The sequence below is a fragment of the Procambarus clarkii genome, chromosome 69, assembly GCF_040958095.1.
Source record: "Procambarus clarkii isolate CNS0578487 chromosome 69, FALCON_Pclarkii_2.0, whole genome shotgun sequence".
Lineage (NCBI taxonomy): Eukaryota > Metazoa > Arthropoda > Malacostraca > Decapoda > Cambaridae > Procambarus > Procambarus clarkii.
The window spans coordinates 3,921,232-3,929,799 of NC_091218.1; positions in this window are offsets into that span (position 1 = coordinate 3,921,232).

An 8,568-nucleotide genomic window follows, 5' to 3' on the forward strand; every position below is an offset into this window, starting at 1 on the left:
TCCCCACTATTCCCACTTCCCTGTCCCATCGTCCTCCTTACCATTTTCCCCTCCCCTGTCCTTCTTCCTCCCCCACCATCTCCCATTCACCTGTCCCTTTGTCCTCCCCAGCATTCCCCTGTCCCCACCATCCCCAACTCCCCAGTCCCCTCGTCCTCCCCACCATTACCCTCTCCTCTGTCCCCTCGTCTTCCCCACCATACCCCCCTCTCGTCCTCCCCACCATTCCAAACTACCTCATCCGATGCATTCTATAATGGTCTGATGCTTCCATCAGAAAATTGGGAACATCAAATGATCTGATATTCCCATCACTGAAAAATAAGAACAGCTAAAAAAATGAAATGAAAAAAATAAAAAAATAAACTATACTCATGAAATGAACAGTATGGTAAACAACACAGCTCAATTTCAATGCAATGTCACACAAAATTATTAAATCGAAATGAAAAATAATTGAAATCTATGAAAATTCAAATTATCAATGCAATCGGAAATATTGAAATAATATCGCAACATAATATAGTGTGGGTTGCTCTTACGTGCAACAGACGGTGCTGTTTTTCAAAAAAGGCATGGTTTTACCTGTCACAAGTGTGGCATCTATACTTATACTCACGAAATGAACGGTATGGTAAACAACATAGCTCAATTGCAATGCAATGTCACAATAACATTTAATAACAATAATAACAATAACATTTAAATATACTTTAAGATATATTGAAAAGAAGAAAATAAGAACATTGAAACGGTTCATGAACTCGATTTCAATAAAGGACACTATGGGGAACTTTGAAAAACAGTTAATGAGTATAATTAGACAGACTTGTTGCTAGGCAGAGGAGTAAATAATGAGATATATGGCAAATTTTGCAAAATATACGGCACACAAACATTCATACCCAAACAAAGCAAAATGCTAGGTAAGAACAAAGCAGTTGGCCCGTAGGGGAAAGGAGATACCCACAAGACTGGAATACAAGTCATTAACAAGCACACAAGTACTACACTACACAACAACCGCACTACTACCAGAACTGGACGAATCACTACCAAAACAACACATTGCACATCACTACCAAAACAACACAACACAACACAAGCATTGGCAAAGAATTATAGACCAGTTGCACTAACATCCCACATAATAAAATTATTTGAGAGTGATCAGGAGTCAGATTACTAGTTTTATAGAGACCAATGACCTCCACAATCCAGGCCAACAAGGATTTAGAGCAGTTTCTATGATCGAGCCACAGAGATCTATAAAGAATTCTGATCAAGAAAGAGATCTAGGGGTGGTTTTAGATAGAAAACTATAACCTGAGGATCATATTAAGAACATTCTGCGAGGGGCCTATGCTACACTTTTTAACTTTAGAATTGCTTTTAAATACATAGGTCAAAAAGTTTTAAAAGTTTTAAAAGTTTTTTAAACCTCTCGTGTATCATGAGTGTGTTAAAGCATCAGATGGTGCATTCAGATGATGAATATTACCTAGTTCCTTCATCTGGGAAGAATGAACACATGTTGGTGCATTCGGATGATAAAAACTAACTACTGTAGTTTAATTGATCAACAGACTGTATATCATATGCAGACTGTATGTGGATCTGCGGGCCACTCCAAACAACAGCCTGGTGGACCAAGCTCCACCAGGGCTAAAGCACAAAGTGATATAGATGTGATAGAGAAACTAGGTCAAATGGAGGAGTAGGTCTGTATATTAAACAGCACCTGACGTGCACAGAGCTACTAAACTCAATGTGGTGGTAGAGTGGTGGGGGGGGGGGGGGGGGGGAAACATTGCAGAAAAAAACAAAAATACAATTTGGTCAACAAAACAGCATTGTTTAAAATAGAAGACATGGGTTGACATTTTGGGGGTTAAGGTAGGTTACATTGAGTTAATTAGTTAGTACTTAGTTTTTATCTTAAACTGGTTGGTAGAGGTACAGTGTTGCTGTGCTGGTGAAAGAACACCTAAAGGTAAATTAAATAATGATTGCGAATCCACAAGAAGTTGACATAATAGCGCTAGAGATCTGCAATCAGGATGATAAACTTTCCTTAAAGAATTTGACAAACACTTGCTGATAGGACATGAAGTAAATGAAATGTATGTCAAGTTTTGTGAAATATGTGATAAAAGCACAACAAAATTTGTACCAAAGGAGAGATGCAGAACTAGGAAAAGGGGTTTGTTCAACAGAAATTGCGAGAGGGCCTGAGACCCAAACACACACAAATGGAATCAATATATAGCAAGAGGCCAAACCCCCAAACATACAAGCGATGCAAAGATGCGAGAAACAGCAGCAGCATTAAGGAGAGGGACTTAAAGACCATAAATAAAGTGTGAAAATAAACTCGAGTAAATTTTTATAACTACTCTCGACAGTGAAGAAAAACAAATATTCAGACGATTTGTGTTAGAATCATTAATCTTACACTTTCGGTCATATTCAACAACACAAATACATACACACACATTCCTGTTGCTGTAGCAAGTGAAGAATTACAATTACGTAATAATTTTGCAAAAATAGTGGCATTTACTATTTTTAAAAGATTATTAGAAAAATTACAGATATGGTGCATTCGGAAGACAAAACCAATTTTTCACTTTTGACAATTGAGCACCTGCTACATCCAGATTCTAGGGAGGAAAGGAAGGACGATCTTACTGGATCCCATAGCCTCTCCGAGGCACAAACCAGGCTTTTACACAACCCCCCCCCCCTGCACCCGAGCTTTTTAAAATAGTAAATGCCACTATTTTTGCAAAATTATTACGAGATCTATTATTCTATAGAATAATGCATATAAATGCATATATGCATATAAATACAAAAGTAAATGTAAATAATTTTACCTTGCACCTAGATCCACCAAGCCTGTATGGCGCGCGTTTCAGTACTTCGGAAATCTAGAACTATCTTGAATCTCTAATCTGCAATGAAACAATACATATTATTGCACTTACCAAAACATGGATGAATGTAGAAAATACAGAACTATTAGCTGAATATCAAATAAATGGATTTAATCGATTTCACACAGATAGATATATTAGATATTATATTATATTCCTTTCCTCCCTAGAATCTGGATGTAGCAGGTGCTCAATTGTCAAAAGTGAAAAATTTGGTTTATTTAACATACACGCCATAGACCGGCTTGGGAAAAAAAGTTCGTAAAACCCAGGGGCCATAGACCGGCTTGGGAAAAAAAGTTCGTAAAACCCAGGGGCCATAGACCGGCTATGAAAGAAAATTTGAGAAAACCCTGGGGCCATAGAACGGCTATTTAATCCCCTGGAACGGATAATCATCTGTATCAAACCTTATTACAGGTAAAACCAGTAGGCAGTCTACTGTATTTTATCAAACTCTTATTAGAATAATAGATCTCGTAATAATTTTGCAAAAATAGTGGCATTTACTATTTTTAAAAGATTATTAGAAAAATTACAGATATGGTGCATTCGGAAGACAAAACCAATTTTTCACTTTTGACAATTGAGCACCTGCTACATCCAGATTCTAGGGAGGAAAGGAAGGACGATCTTACTGGATCCCATAGCCTCTCCGAGGCACAAACCAGGCTTTTACACAACCCCCCCCCCCTGCACCCGAGCTTTTTAAAATAGTAAATGCCACTATTTTTGCAAAATTATTACGAGATCTATTATTCTATAGAATAATGCATATAAATGCATATATGCATATAAATACAAAAGTAAATGTAAATAATTTTACCTTGCACCTAGATCCACCAAGCCTGTATGGCGCGCGTTTCAGTACTTCGGAAATCTAGAACTATCTTGAATCTCTAATCTGCAATGAAACAATACATATTATTGCACTTACCAAAACATGGATGAATGTAGAAAATACAGAACTATTAGCTGAATATCAAATAAATGGATTTAATCGATTTCACACAGATAGATATATTAGATATTATATTATATTCCTTTCCTCCCTAGAATCTGGATGTAGCAGGTGCTCAATTGTCAAAAGTGAAAAATTTGGTTTATTTAACATACACGCCATAGACCGGCTTGGGAAAAAAAGTTCGTAAAACCCAGGGGCCATAGACCGGCTTGGGAAAAAAAGTTCGTAAAACCCAGGGGCCATAGACCGGCTATGAAAGAAAATTTGAGAAAACCCTGGGGCCATAGAACGGCTATTTAATCCCCTGGAACGGATAATCATCTGTATCAAACCTTATTACAGGTAAAACCAGTAGGCAGTCTACTGTATTTTATCAAACTCTTATTAGAATAATAGATCTCGTAATAATTTTGCAAAAATAGTGGCATTTACTATTTTTAAAAGATTATTAGAAAAATTACAGATATGGTGCATTCGGAAGACAAAACCAATTTTTCACTTTTGACAATTGAGCACCTGCTACATCCAGATTCTAGGGAGGAAAGGAAGGACGATCTTACTGGATCCCATAGCCTCTCCGAGGCACAAACCAGGCTTTTACACAACCCCCCCCCCCTGCACCCGAGCTTTTTAAAATAGTAAATGCCACTATTTTTGCAAAATTATTACGAGATCTATTATTCTATAGAATAATGCATATAAATGCATATATGCATATAAATACAAAAGTAAATGTAAATAATTTTACCTTGCACCTAGATCCACCAAGCCTGTATGGCGCGCGTTTCAGTACTTCGGAAATCTAGAACTATCTTGAATCTCTAATCTGCAATGAAACAATACATATTATTGCACTTACCAAAACATGGATGAATGTAGAAAATACAGAACTATTAGCTGAATATCAAATAAATGGATTTAATCTATTTCACACAGATAGATATATTAGATATTATATTATATTCCTTTCCTCCCTAGAATCTGGATGTAGCAGGTGCTCAATTGTCAAAAGTGAAAAATTTGGTTTATTTAACATACACGCCATAGACCGGCTTGGGAAAAAAAAGTTCGTAAAACCCAGGGGCCGTAGACCAGCTTGGGAAAAAAAAGCTAGGTTAGGCTAGGTAAAAGCTAGGTAAAAAAGAAAGGAGCTAGGTTAGACTATGTATGTTTAAATCTCTGATTTAAACAGAGCCAGTGTTCAGTCAAATAACTGAATTCATCAAATCTTATCCTTGTATAATATACAAGCTGATGTGAGATCCCTGTCTACAGGTGGACTGGAACTATTATCAACTAATCCATACATCCCACCTGTCCCTTACAGCGCACAATCTATCATTAGGAAAACCATGTGAGAAATCTTTAAGGAATTCTGATAAAGAAAGAGATCTAGGGGTGGTTCTAAATAGAAAACTATCACCTGAGGACCACATAAAGAACATTGTGTGAGGAGCCTATGCCATGCATTCCAACTTCAGAATTGCTTTTAAATACATGGATGGCGAAATACTAACGAAATTGTTCACCACTTTTGCTAGTCCAAAGCTAGAATATGCAGCAGTTGTGGGGTGCCCTTATTGGGGTGCCATCACATTTAAACCAACCAAGCCCACAAATACGTCAACATGGACCAGCATTACACAGTTTAACATACTCTGTCAGATGTAACAACTAAATTTGTGAATTCAAGACCTAATCTATTGCATAATACAGTGTTAGTACGAGAAAAACATTACTTACATTCGAAGCCGTGTTTTAAAATGGCGGCGGTCTTGTTGTACTGACGCTCCAAACTGTGTGTTCGTTTGCGTATGATGAACGTGTGACAATTTACTACAACAATTATTTAATTATTCTTATTCTTTATTTTACTTTTTTTAGGGTACATGAAACTTCCAACTTATTTGCACACAATAATATAATTGCATTGTCATAACCTTTATATATTACGGAAAATACGATGACATGAACGAAGTCAAAGTGAAGTTGAAGTCAAAGTCATTCGCCGAACGTATTAGTCATTTTTTTTCTCCCAAACGATAGGGGATAACAAATCCACAGAGCATATAAGTGTACAGTAAAGTCAATTTTATTCAGGAAAGTACATACATAGTTGATTTACAAACATAATGTTGGATTTATAGATAGAGCTAGTGCATACAATACCTAAAGCCAATATAGTAGGCATATAGCATTTCAGACAACCGGGCAGTATATATGGACCCCTTACTCAAATCTCTGAATATGTTAGATATTAAGTCCCTGCACATACTCTCATGTGTATTTTATATATATAAAACGCTGCACTGTAATGTCAATCCTGACCCTAAAGGCTTCCTAGAAGGTTGTAACAGATCCCATGAGCACCACACCAGAAACAAATACCTATTTGATATTCCAAGAGTACGACTTAGTCAAACTAGAAATGCTTTACAAATCAAGGGACCTCGAATGTGGAATGACCTTCCCAATTATGTTAAAAACTGTACCTCTCCCAACCAGTTTAAGATAAATAAAGATAAATTTATAAGTTAAGAAAAATTCCACAAATCAACAACCCTGTTACTGACCCAGTATTTACCCAAGTCTTTCCTAAATCTAAACTTATCCAATTTATACCCATTGTTTCGTGTTCTATCGTGTGTTGACAATTTTAATAACCTATTAATATCCCCTTTGTTATATCCATTCAGGAAATTGTGGTTGATCTCGAACCCATTAATAATGTGACGACTTATACAGAATTTTGTAACTATATCATCAAGATTGTAACCAGCTTAGCTAAATGTAGTGTGGGGTTCAGTCCCTAAGCCCATATTTGTGCCTCTCTAACCATTTAGGTTACAGGGCAAAAACATAAAAACAAAGGTAACTGCAGAAGGCCTATTGGCCCATACCAGGCATGCAGCTCCTATCTATAACAGATAAACACTAAGTACTACCTAATTAACTCAATGTAACCTACCTAACCACCAAAATGTCAATCCATATCTTTTATTTTAAACAATGCTGTTTTGTTGACCAAATTGTATTTTTACTCTTTTTCTGTCATGTTTCTCCCACCCCTGTTTTTTCCCTTTTTTCTTATTTTTTCTCAACATAATTCATACTTTAATTATGCGGATCAGGACATCACCTGATCAAACACATCAAACATCGTTTGACCACCATCAAACACACACATTTCGTGTGTGTTTGACGCTCACTGATATGTACCAGCGTTGTTTTATATATGGTGCTATTCTATCTTACGCTTTGTTGCTCTTTTTTACCTACGGGCTCATAGAACATTCTATTGCGAAAACATTGGCACAAAAATGAATGACGTACATACAATAATAATGTCAGGACAGTGAAATAATTATAAACTTTCAAAGCACTGTATCGCCCATGTGTCGTCTTGTCACCAATACTGGGTAACAGTTCCGCCACTTCCCACACTCTTGCGGGTGGGCAGCGACCATTATTCTACGTTTATATTCATATCACCGTGTTGGGAATTTCATTGCGAGTACATTGATACCAAAATTAACGCTGTAGGACAAGTGTGGAAGTGATAACAATCCCAAGAGTAAAAACATTTTGTTGCTCGTGGGCACTCACGGCGAGTCATCTACGTAGGTATTTATTGGGTGCTGGTATTCATATAACTTTTGGTGACCGTTTTTGCTGATTTTCTTCTAGAGAATGTTATTGCGAACACGTTGGTACCAAAATGAAATACATAGCTCGAGAACTAAGGTCAGGAGAGTAAAAAGAGTATACACATTTTTGTTTTGACGCTTAATTAAGGTTATTGTGAGTACTCATCGCCTGCCTAGAAACTGGAACTAGTAATTCCATCTATCATACATATCATACAAGAGGAGCCACACATCTATGGATCATCCAATAAAATCAGCAGACTTCTAGATGTTACTACTGCTCGGCTTAGACTCGGTTACAAGTATCTCTGGGAATTCTCATTATCTGCTGATGTAGACCTGACCAAATGTAAACTGTGTCAACAAAATTATTCGCACACCCTCCGTCACTATGTGATGGAGTGCGAAAAGATACATGAATTTAGAGACAATTCTATAACCAATGTTCCAGCGATGTGTCAATATTTCATTCAAAATGATCTGCTACCAGAAATTTTAGCCAAATATCCCCAGTTTGCTAACTGTAGATAACAACTAAGTGATTGTAACCTATCCACCGCTGCCCACTGGATGGGGGACGGTGTGCAGGACAAACATATAAATTTTGATACTAGCTCTCCACATATGTCAGTTGCTTAATTTAGAACCTGTACATGAGGTCGATCTCGAACCCATTGTTGATGTGATGACTTATATTGAATTTTGTAACTAGCTCATCAAGATTGTAACTTGCTTAGCTAAATGAATTGTGGGGTTCAGTCCCTGAGCCCATTATGTGCCTCTGTAACCCTTTCCACAACCGCCCACAAGATGGGTATTAGGTGCATAATGGGGTGGGGTGTCTTGGCCAAACGTGCCACATCAAAACCACAAGTTGACATTGAATGTGAATTAACAATGAGACAAGTAAGATTTACACTAATACATTTATACTAACTCTGTTGAGCGTTGACTATCAAATCTGTTGATGTGAGCACTTTAGTTTAGTCTGCCGTTTAAAGAAAAAAAGAGCATATCA